Here is a 12,088-nt window from a genome sequence, read left to right as displayed (position 1 = left end):
GATTTTACTGGTCAAAAAGGTCCACTAGACCATATGTCTACGGTGAAAATCGAGCCCCCGGATTTTGGCTTGACGTTTTTTTTCAAGGTTTTTTGGATATTTTGACATATATGTAACAGCCAAACCACTGAGATTTTCGATCCAACATAAAGACAAAAATTGTAGCCAAGACAATAATTAAGAACTCTCTAGTACACAGCAAAAGCATTGGAACGCTCCTTCAGGCAGTTATGGCCCCGAGAATGTGCACATTTTTCGGAAAATATCGATAAATTACACTGTGCTACAAAATTTGACTCAAAGTCAGTGGGTGGAAATTTACTTTTGGAGATGAAAGCCCTTGGTGAGTGTACTAAGAACCCAAAAGGAAATTTTCAGGATAGGTCAAGTTTCTGAGATATGATTTGGCCAAAATATCCTTAAAAAAATTTCAAGTCAAAATCCGGGGGCTCGATTTTCACCGTAGACATATGGTCTAGTGGACTTTTTTGCTCAGTACCATCCCAAGAATCAGAAACTCCAGCCGCCCACTATCACTTTTTTCCTTCTATACAAATCGCCTCTGCCTAGTATATACCCTAGTTAGCATAAATGCTGAGGGTATAAAAAAATAAATATAACATATAAAATATAAAACATAAAATATAAAATATAAAATATAAATATAAAACATAAAATATAAAATTTATATTTCCATTGAAAGCATATATCCTCCGAACAATTATCGTCTACCCTTATATTTAAATTAATTTATTCATTTTCACGAATTCCATCCATTCCCCTTATTGAACCCAAACTGTTTTATGTAATTTCATTTTAATGAAATATTTTCATTGTGCAAACTCGCACATCTCTGGAATTGCCTTCATATTGCCATTACCACCCCTCTTAAATTAGCTTTGTCTCATGGAAAACATTCATCTTTACACAGATTCGCCACACACATGTTCCATGTTATAAAGTAAATTTATGTAAATTCTTGAATTGTCTTCATACTTGTTGTTGCTGTTGTTGCTGTTATTGTTGGGTGGTTGATTAAGAGCATCAAGCCAAACCTATTCCATTCAAAAATTCTCAATTATGTGTAAAATATGAAATTTCCTTTTAAATGACAAATTTTGCAAATTTTGAATGTGTGATTGTGGGCTGTAAATGCAAAGATTTTAAATGAACAGTGGGACAAATACTGAATAAAGTAAAAAAGAGGCTTTAAAAATGTATTACAAGATATCTACAAAGGAATCATTGTTGACAACTTCCAAGTAGATATTTTAAAAATATTTGAAGGAATTCGTTCTTGGTTTTTGTTTGGAGATGTCATTCCGCATTTAGAGGCGGGTTTTCCCAAATATTTCTGATCAATAAAAGTGTGAATATTTTTCAAGGACCAACAAACCAATAATAGCGGACTTTAAGAATATTTTCAAGGACTATTTGTAATATTGTTTCTCTTCCCTTTTCAACCTTAGTTGCAAAACATCGTTTACACCACTGTCTTCCATCCTTCCCTGAGTATTTGAGTATTTAAATCAATTGATGCGTAACTAACACGAAAATAAGCTTTACAAAAAACGACAACGACTCAAACGAAAACGAAGAAATACAAGCAGGCGCCCACCATTGTCGTCATAAAAGAAAGGTGTCAGCTTTTATAAGCTAAAGTCACAACATTTATTTTATGGAGCGTGTCACAGGGCTTTGTTATTCTGGCATTCGTACAAAGGATGAAGGGTGGTGACTGGCGGTTTGTTTCGTGTGGCCCAAAAAAAAGTGAAGATAAAGAAAAAAAACGAAACCGAACCAAAACAACTGGCACTCATCTGTTGGATTTATAAGTTTAATATGGTTGCATGTAAGCAATGGTGAATGACAAAAAGTCAAAAAAAGTTATTACTTCTTTTGTTGTTATTCTGTGACTTATATTGTTGTCGATGTGTTCTTTTTTTTTCTTATTTCATTTAAACTTGTTCTGTTACAACAACAGCAACAGCAGATGATACTTTTACTTGCTGACAATTGATTGGTGTGTTATTTTTTTATTATTACTTCTTTTTTTGCTGATATTAAAATTAATTTGAATTTTTACTTCAACTTTTCTTTTCGTTGTAAAAAAAGAGAAAAAGATTTTTTAAGCTTTTTGTATGGGGTGCCAAACATGAAGATGTTGTTGTGGGATTTTATTCACAACTCACATATCACACGTTTTGATTTGAAGGGGTCCCAGTGACTTTTCCTTTCACTGTTTAACAGGTTTCTTCTTTTATTTTGGAGGGTAGATTAAAAACAAGGGTAACACATTTTGTAGTGTGACAACATCCTTTCATTTGTGATCTCGTTGGGAGTTTATTTTCAACAGACAACAAGATGTTGGATTCTTAAATATTCTTTTATTTTTAATCCTTTAAGGAATTTACTGGGAAAAGGTGGTTGCTTGCACTTAGCTATTGTTTGTTTGATTTTCTATGGGCAATAGAAGATATCATATTTCATTCATTGCAACAAGACAAAAGATTTAATTTAGTGGTCTACTTTTGATTTGTTAGGAGGGAAATATCACATCTTTGGATAGCACGAAAAAACCCTGAGATTTTCAACAGTTGAATATTGTGGGATAATCCCTGACAGCAGGCCCCTTGTTTATAGTTTTTAAATAATAAAAAGTATTTTTAATTGAAAATAAAATCACCTGACATATCTTTAAATATAACAAAGGAACAGCGTGAGGTCATAGAAACGATAGAAATCTCTATTGAAAATAAAATAAAGGTTCTTATCTCTTCGTAGCACTAATATCAAGACTACTTTTTTTCAACAAAATTGAATGCTGAATGTGGGTATACACATTGAGAACGTTTTAACGGTATTCTTCAGATCATTTGATACAGGGAATAAGAATTTTAGATTTAAAAACTTATACAAAAAAAAAATGAAATTTACTTTCTAAGTCCATTCACACAATTTTTGTTAATATTTGGTAAATTAACTTACCTTGCCGCCGTAGTTTAAAATCAGTAGTTAATCTGTAATAAAAATTAAAGAAGAACATTATTAAGGTAATCTCTGGGAAAATATATATTTTATGTACTATCGGACTATTTTATAAAGTAAAACATTGGGCACATCTCCCAAGACCCTTTTGGATGTCTACTGTTACTATTTTAAAATTATTATTCGGTGTGCTTCTTAGAATAAAGCATAAGTCGACTTATGTAAATTTTGAGTTATTGGTAAAACCGCCTCTGAGGTAATTTCGAATAAAAAGACTTATGTCTACAATTTAAAAAATAAAGTTGAAAAAGAAAACCAAATCAGCTCTATACCCTCTACCATAGGATGGGGTATATAAAGTTTGTCATTCCGTTTGTAACTACTAGAAATAATCATTAGCTTTGTTCCTTTACTTTTTTATGGTAAGAGTGGTAAAAGAGAAAAGTGTCAAAATTGCTCAAAATTACTCTCTCATGAACATTTTTACCAGAAAAGTAAAGGAACGGAAAAATGGTAGATCTGGCAGCAATGTCAAAAAGAAACATAAAAAATCAAATTTCGTCTTTTATTTCACAATTTTTAATTAGTTTTGTCAGCGTTCTACTTTTTCTTCTGTTTTTCGTCCATTTTCTTCTTCATTGCGAAATAATCGTCAAACAAAAGTCGAAAAATCAGTTCTGCCATTTTTTACCTGCAGAAATTTGTCTGGTTGCCTGTGGTAGAAGAGAAAGCCATTTTCGCTCTCTCTCTTCTCTCACTCTCTTAAAAATGGCTTCCAGTTTTGCCACTGTTCGGGGTTAAGGAACGCTTTGCAGGTTAAAAATGGTAAAAATGGTAACCTCAGCTAAGTAAAGGAACACAGCTATTGTAGACCCCACAAACAATATATATTTTTGATCAGCGTGCAACGGATTGACGTAGGTGGATGACATTTTGGGAGAATATATTATATGTACGCAGGACTTTTGGTATTGAAAGCGGGCTATGTAGGTCAACGCTTTCGTATAACCCCCATACAAAATGACGCGTGACGCGTCGTCGTTTCAAGGAATTTTTAAGATATTTGTCCCATTTTACCACCGAATTGGTTGTAATTTGGTATTTTGTGTCTCCAGAGGCCAAAAAACATTCATACCAAAGTTAGTTTATATAGGTCCACGTTTTGGTATAGCCCCCATATAACGCCCCATATAAAGTACGCGTCATTTCTAAATATTTTGAATGTATTAGTCCCATTTGACAACAGAATCGGTTGTAACTTGGTATTTTGTGTTTCCAGAGGTTAAGAAATATTTCTACCATAAAATGTTTATATAGGTCCACGTTTTGATATAGCACCCGTAGGACGATATTTCCGGATTTTCGGTATTTTGAAGGTTTTGCCCTCATTATCACACCGAGATGGCTGAAATTTGTGGTGGAGGGTATAAAAAGTTCGACCCGACCGAACTTACTTGTTTTAATTAAAAAATATTAAACAAAATCTTTTTTTTTTATTAATGTTTTCGTTGGAGTTGAGCTGAATAATCGTAGATTTTTTGCAAGTGTAAAAGCAAGGCCGAAGATTCGAAGATTATGTGACCGGTTTCGCTGTTAGTTACGCAGCTCATCAGACATATGGGCGGTGGGAGCGGCTTTTTTTGCCATCGAATTGTTATTTCTGAAATGCAATGTGTTTGTTGCAGCGACGTAGATTTTTCCACTTCAATCTGCATGGTTTCCACGACAAACGTTTTTTAGCACAGCCTTTGGAAGTTCTCAGTTGGGCTTTGAATCTGGATTCAATATTTATTTTGTAGAAAAATCTTATTTTTGCTCTCCTGAAATTTGTCAAATTCTTGGTTAGCGCCAACGCTTTGGCAAAATACAAATCATTTAAAATTTTACAGTAAGATACGAGAGAACCTCACAGTGCGTCTTTACTTAATTTAAATGAAAGGTGCTTACACCTGGGAAGTTTTTGCGGTTTCTGAAACTACAATGTTCATAGATGAGAGAAATAAAAAAACAAAAATTCGTCGGAGGGATTTTCAAATAAATCGCTGTCAAAGTTCACGATTTTGCTGGGAAACTGCATGCTTTATCAAAATGGAACAAAGGAAAATTTTGTAACAGTGAAAATTCTCTACAAGATTGACCTGAATGGTATTTTCGTAGGCTTTACCATGTTTGAGATATAGAAGTTATAAAACAATGTCATGCAGGGTGCACCTTAACAGATTCTGAAACAGCAATGTTCATAGATGATAAAAATCCACAAACAAGAAAAAATATCTGGAGGAATTTTTAAACAAATAGAAAATCTTATAGCTGTAAAAATTCTGGTTTGGTTTTCGTAATTTTTATCTATACCATTTTTGAGATATATAAGTTTATGTCGGGAAATTACAGTCATGACCTTGTTTTATAAGGAGACGATACAGTCATTAAATTGTCAAAATTTGAACTTCTATATCTCAAAAATAGTAATACCTACGAAAACATCATAAAGGACAGTTTGGAAGAGAATTTTCACTGCTACAACACTTTTATTAATCCGATTTCGATAGGGCATACGGTTTCCAAGCAAAATCGTGAAAACCTAAAGAAGCCCTAAAAATGTGAACTTTGGCCGCGATTTATTTGAAAACCCCTCCGACGATTCTTTTTGTTTTTTTATTTTTCTCATCTATGAACATTGTAGTTTATGAAATCTCAAAAACTTCCCAGGTGTAAACAGCTTTCATTTAAATTTAGGTAAGCCGCATCGTGACCTGTATCTTAAAGTGTTTAAAGACCGGTAGTCAGCAGCTATTACTTAAATACTCCGCCTTAAAGTATACTCAATAATTTGCCTACAGAAAACAACAATTTAAATAACAAATTTGACATATAGATGGCGCTATAACAAAAACGATTTGCACCCAAAGAGTAGACTTATAGGGCCCACTTTTGAACATAAACTAAGTGTGGACAAAATATTTCGAGATCTAAAGTTTGGACTAAATCGGTTGCTCCGTTTATGAGATATCACGCGTATCATTTAAGCGAATATTTTCGAACTTCTGCTGGGGAGGTACCGGAGGGAGCTGATCTAAAAGCACCACCTTCGAATTTAATATTAGAAGAAATATTACGATATGCAAAGTGTGAACAAACGTAATATTCGTTTCGAGGGTTGTCGGGTGCACCATCCACTACGCATGCTGGCCGTAAGGTTTTTAACAGCTTTCGGGTCATTTTCTCAAGAAGTTTGGACTTGCACTCCAAGAACTTGTACCATCGTAAAAGGGGGCTTTGAGCGCAGTATCTTGCAAGAAAAATCAAAACGATTCGAGAGGAGGTCCTAAACAGCATTTTTCCGAAATGTTGTGTGTGAGGTACCCAATGGTGTTGACATATTCTAACCGGTTCTATGTCTCGCAGAAATATTACGATGTGCAAAGTATGGACCAAATCGGTTAATGCCTTCGAGAGTTGGTAATGGTAAGCATGACTACCATTACAGCGAACAATTTTGAACTTTTGTGGGGGCGGTACCTGAAAGTGTGGATCGATATAACCCATCTTAGAATTTGATTTAAATTTTTGCACAAAATTACAATTGCCAAATTTTGGACCAAATTGGTTTATCCGTTCGTTCATAGCGGGTTTTTTACAGCTTTCGAGCCATTTTCTGAAGAAGTATGGACTTACCACTGAATAAAACCTGTACCATCGTAAAGGGGGCGTCCAATACAAGTTGTTACAAGAAAAATCAAAACTATTCGGGAGGAGGTCTTAAACTGCACTTTTGTGTTGGAGGTACCCGAAGGAGTGGATCGATATAGTCCATATTGGAACTTGATCTATGATTGGTAGAAATATTACTATGTGCAAAGTATGCATCGATTCGGTAAGTTCCTTCGAGAGTTATAGTGCTCATAACTTTTGCTCAATTTTGAACTTTTGTGGGGGAGGTACTCGAGGGAGTGGACCGATATGGCCCAAATTTTGGATCAAATATGTTAATCCGTTCGAGAGTTACCGTGCGCTCCAGACAGCCAGCCAGACAGACGGACATTGCTAAATCGACCCCAAATTGTCTGAAACGGACTTCGTCCAAGACAAATTTTGCCCTTATGAAACTATATATACCCTTAGCATAAATGCTGAGGTTATAAAGACAAAAGAAGACGAAGTCTTTAACTACCTTTAAATTTTATAATCAAACTTGCACAGTTGTTCGAGTTCTATGGACGCATTGCACGTCGACACAATCAACTTCGTCTTGTCGCCAGACCCTCTTCAGCAGATTCTCCTTCGACGTTCTTAAAGTTATCAGTTACTTCTTAAGCGAGTAATACTGCTATTGTCGTATATTGTGCCACTTCCTTTGACGTTTCATCTCACCTTTTCCAGCACGACTTTGAAGAGATCACAGGAAATACTTTCTCTTTGTTTGAAACCTCTTCTGGCAGTGAACTGTTCGGAGAGATTCTTTACTATTTCAACTGCGGACCGGATATCAGTTAAAATCATATTACAAAGCCAAAAGAGCTTTGCGGGATACCAAATTCAGATATGGCTTGGAATACCTTTGAATATGGCTGGCTGCCGAAAGCTGCCGAAAGCTGCCTAATAATCGACAAAAATATGATAAGTGGTAGACTGCATCTCTTGGGCTTTTTCCAGGATTTGCCGCAGGGTATAAATCTGGTCAATGGTGGATTTGCCAGGTCCAAAGCCGCATTGGTATGGCCCAATTATTTCGTTGGCTTAAGTCGTTCGCACAATACGCTATCTTATAAGCAATATGGAGCAGACTTATGCCCTTTTTTGTTAACGAGACACTGGATGCTCAGGTTCCAATCGTCGGGTACGCGTTCTTCATGCCAGATGGTGCTAACTAGTTGATGTATACAACTTATCAGCGTGTCGGTTCCGGTTTTGAACAGCATCGGCTCCTGCTGCCTTATTGTTCTTTCTCCGGTTTATTGCTGTCCTACCTCTTCTTGGCAGGACGGTATACATTCAATACTAACTTCTGGGGTTGCATTTGTGGTAGATTGGTTGTCTTCACTACTATTGGAATGCAACAGTTTGGAAAGATGCACTTTCCATATCCTGAGCACACTATTTATATCTGTTACCAGATTACCTTGTTCGCTCGCCTCGAGAATGTGCCTGGTCAATGCCATTAGTTTGATTTTTCGCTCTTTGGTAGAATTTTCGGACTTGATTCTGGCCCTTTACATCTCGATTTTTTCTCTTCTCTAGTTTTCCTGTTTAAAGGCGTTTCTCCTCTCTCCTTTTCTCACGATACCTCTCTCGTGCGCTACGCGTTGCTACTGATTGTAGAGTGGCCCTATATGCCGCAGTTTTTTTTCGTTAGCAGCACGACGCTACTGGTCATACCATGGGCTCCTTGGTGGAGGTCTCTGCATCCAAGTATGGATTTTGCGACTGTTTGCATGGAGTGGGCAATACTTGGCACTGTGCTGACAAGTTATAGGGACTATGGGGTGCATTGGGCCAGTTGAATGGAATATGCTGTATTGAGTTGTGTCAACTCAGTATCTACTTCATGGACTCCGATCGGTGGTATAATTAATATCACAGGTTAGTTTATATGACGTTACTCATACGTTTTTGAACTAGCACAGTGAACTATAAACTAGATTGCAAAACTCTAATGCTGTGGCTATCTGCTGATATTGCAGATTCGTACTTTCTTTGCTACGCTTAATCGGGTGTGTATCTTTGCTGCAACTAGGTAAATATTCGAATCAATGTTCGCCCCACGACACGATCGTATATCCAACGCGCTCGATAAATGGATTCAATCTATTACAACGTGATCAATTTTATTTGTTGTTTTTTGATCTGGAGACAGCCTGGGTCCTTATGAATATCAAGATGCGTAAATCTGGTACTGCTAACTACCATGTTTTTGCCGCTGCGAAGCCTATCAGCCACATTCCATTGCCAGATATTTCACTGTGGAGTCTTAATTTCCCGGCTGTTGAGCCAAAGATGTTCTCTTTCCAATTTTGGCATTGAAATCGCCTAGAATAATTTTAATGTCGTGGGCAGGACAGCGGTCATATGTTTCTTCTAAGCCCTCGAAAAATATATCTTTGGTCTGTTCGTCCTTCTCTTCAGTCGGAGCACGAGCACAAATAAAACTAATGTTGATAAATTTAGCTTTTGTCCGAGTTATAGCAACTCTTTCATTCACTGAGGTGAAGCTGGAGACCAGATGTTTTAACATCATTCCAACTGCAAATCCGCAACTAAACGCATGCTTTTTGTCATTATGAGTTGATTTAGCCATGTCCGTCCTTCTGTTTGTCTCGCGGGCTGGAGCGCATAATAACTATTGAACAGATTAACCGATTCGATCCACAATTTGGCTTTCGTAATATTTTGTTAGTTTAAGTTCGCAGATGCTCCACTCCGGTCCACTCCTTCAGAAGTTAAAAAATGTTCAGAAAAATTGTGGCACAATAACTCTTGATGGGAGTGACCGATTTTGTCCATACTTTACACATCCGAATATATCTACCAGATAGAGATCAGGTTCGAATATGGACTATATTTGTCCACTTCTTCGGGTACCTCCCACAAAAAATGTCGGATAAGTTCACTTTAAGACCTGCTCTCGAATCACTTTGATTTCTGTTGAAGCAACTTGCATTCGCTGCCTCAATTACGACAGTAAAAGGTTTTTCAGGGGCAAGTCCATACTTCTTGAGAAAACAGCCCGAAAGGTGTAAAAGCACCTATGACACCATATGTAGTGGCTGAAGAGCTCGAACCGAACACTGTGTTCGTCCATAATTTGGATATCGTAATATTTCTTCGAATATTAGATAAAATTCGAATGTGGTGCTTATAGGTCCACTCTTTCCGGTACCTCTCCCGCAAAAGTTCGAAAATATTTGCTAACGTAGCAACCGATTTGGTCCAAACTTTGAATCTCTAAATATTTTGTCCAAACGTGTGGGCCCTATCGTTCCAATCCTTGGGATATCAACCACACAATTCTTCAACATTTCTGTTTGGTAAGAGTCCGTTCCAGAATCCTTTGAAATTTTTTACCTAAGGTTTTCCTTGTGGCCATGTTTACAGCGATATTATGTTTTTCATAGGCAAGTATGGTACAAAAGCCCTATCTATCGATATGCCCTGCAAATTTATGAGCTTTAATCCAATCCATATTTTTGTCATATGCCCACAAATTTGAAAACCCCCCTAAATACATAATTATTTATTTATTTATTTATTTTTATTTTTTTTTGAAAAAAGTGTTTAAATCCACACAGGCTGAGGGTATATCTCTGTCGGCAAAGCAGACTGATACATTTTTACTTGTTTAAATGGTCTTTAAGTCTTGTGGTAACCTCAATACAAGACGTAATGTCTTGTTCCCCCTTTTGAATGGGCCTATTTTTATTTAGCCTCTTTCTATATCCTTGGTTTATCCTGTTCCGAGAGGATTGATATTTTCTGTAGGCCTAAAATGTCAAAATATTTACTCAACTTCACCAACAATTATTGGTATTTTCTGTCTCATGGTTAACAACAATAGGTCCCAAATAGGAAATCTTTTCTACTACACACTATCATAAAAATAACAATAACAAAATAAACTATAACCAAAACTACCACTTTTACTTGTTGTTTAAAGAGTCTAAACTAACTAACCATAAGGACAATAACAACAACAGCAACAATGCCTACAGTTTATAAATTCTAAGCCTTTAACTTCAGAGTAGTAGTAGCAGCAGACAGTTGCAAGTAAAAAATTATTACAAAAGTTTGACTGACCAAAGCTTTACTTGTGTTGTACTAAGAACAACAATGTGAATGTCTGTCCGTCTGTCCATCTATCCAATTGCCTGTCCATACATTCAGTTACAATGCAAATATCAGTCAGTCAAACGAATCAAACAAAAAACACGTTATGGTCTGGCCTAGCAGAGGCTGGACAGCTTAACAAACAATATTTGTTTATTTGCCGACTTTTCTTTCCTAAGGGAAGAAGAATGAGAAGCAACAAAAACAACATTTGAAAAAGCAAACTGTGAATGGTCCAAAAGGATGCCCATGAAAGGGAGGGAGACACTTAATCTCCTCTAGTTTTATTTTTTATCTAAACGAAACCCAACAACGTTTACAAGAAATAAAAATAGAAATGAATGTTTTGGAGAATGAGTTGAATTCTGAACAAATTAAAAGTTCGTTTTATGTTTGGTTTGCATCCAGCATGTCGTACTTTTTTAACCACACACACAGACTCACACAAAAACCACCATCACACAATCAAAAAACCCCAGAAGAGGAGTACCACCATTGAATACATTGTTGGCAACAATATTTCACGTTTAATTTCACGTTAACAATCAAAAGGTACCAAAACCACCGACCACCGAGACACATAATTGTCAGAGAATGAGAATAAAAACGGTTTTGAACAAAATAAAAAAATCAGAGAATAAAAAATCTATTCACCCATGTCAGATGTCTGGACTTTGTATTTTCTGGTGTTTTTGTAATGTTTTTACAATGCAAGTTTGAAATAAAAGAAGAGAAACTCTGACAAAAAAAACATCACACCGATTTTTTCCCATTTCAACATCGTGTAAATATAGACATTTTGCACTAGAATTCTAGTATTGATTTTTGTATTGTTTGCCAGGATATGAACCAACACAGACAGCGGCAGGAACAATACACACAACTCTGCATGAACACACAGACACACAGTTTGTGAGAAGACTCAATGCAAACAATTAATCAAATTTTTTACACGATTAAAAGAGTGTCGGTTCCAGATCTAAATAATTCCACTCAAAATAGAACCTAACAAGAAAGCGCCTTCTAACTATTGAGGAACTCTAAAGAGTGTATCGTCTATAAAATACCCCAGAAGGGCCTTGTATCTATAGAAGACCTCTATAGGGCCTTTAATGTATACCTCAATAGTGTCTTCTATCTTAAGAAAACGGATAAATGTTTTCATACCTATAGAAGACCTCTAGAGGAACTGCTTCTATCTGTGGAAGAACTCTAAAGATTTTTCTAGATAAACAAAGCTTCTGAAAAATCGATCAATCAGTGGAACGACATCTGACGG

General features: G+C 36.2%; 1 protein-coding gene across 1 annotated transcript in view; it reads right to left on the bottom strand.

Annotated features, from left to right (window-relative positions):
• LOC141392560 (uncharacterized) overlaps positions 1-12,088 on the bottom strand; it is a 245,128-nt gene that overhangs the window by 85,475 nt on the left and 147,565 nt on the right. The window contains exon 4 of the mRNA XM_073965495.1: positions 2,989-3,020. The gene's annotated coding sequence lies outside the window, so the exon portion shown is untranslated. The remainder of the gene's footprint in view (positions 1-2,988; positions 3,021-12,088) is intronic.

The sequence above is a fragment of the Musca autumnalis genome, unplaced genomic scaffold (genome assembly GCF_047663935.1).
Source record: "Musca autumnalis isolate F117 unplaced genomic scaffold, ASM4766393v1 scaffold_2, whole genome shotgun sequence".
Taxonomy (NCBI): Eukaryota; Metazoa; Arthropoda; class Insecta; order Diptera; family Muscidae; genus Musca; species Musca autumnalis.
Note: the sequence above shows the minus strand (reverse complement) of the source record. Positions and strands in the feature narration are given on the sequence as shown.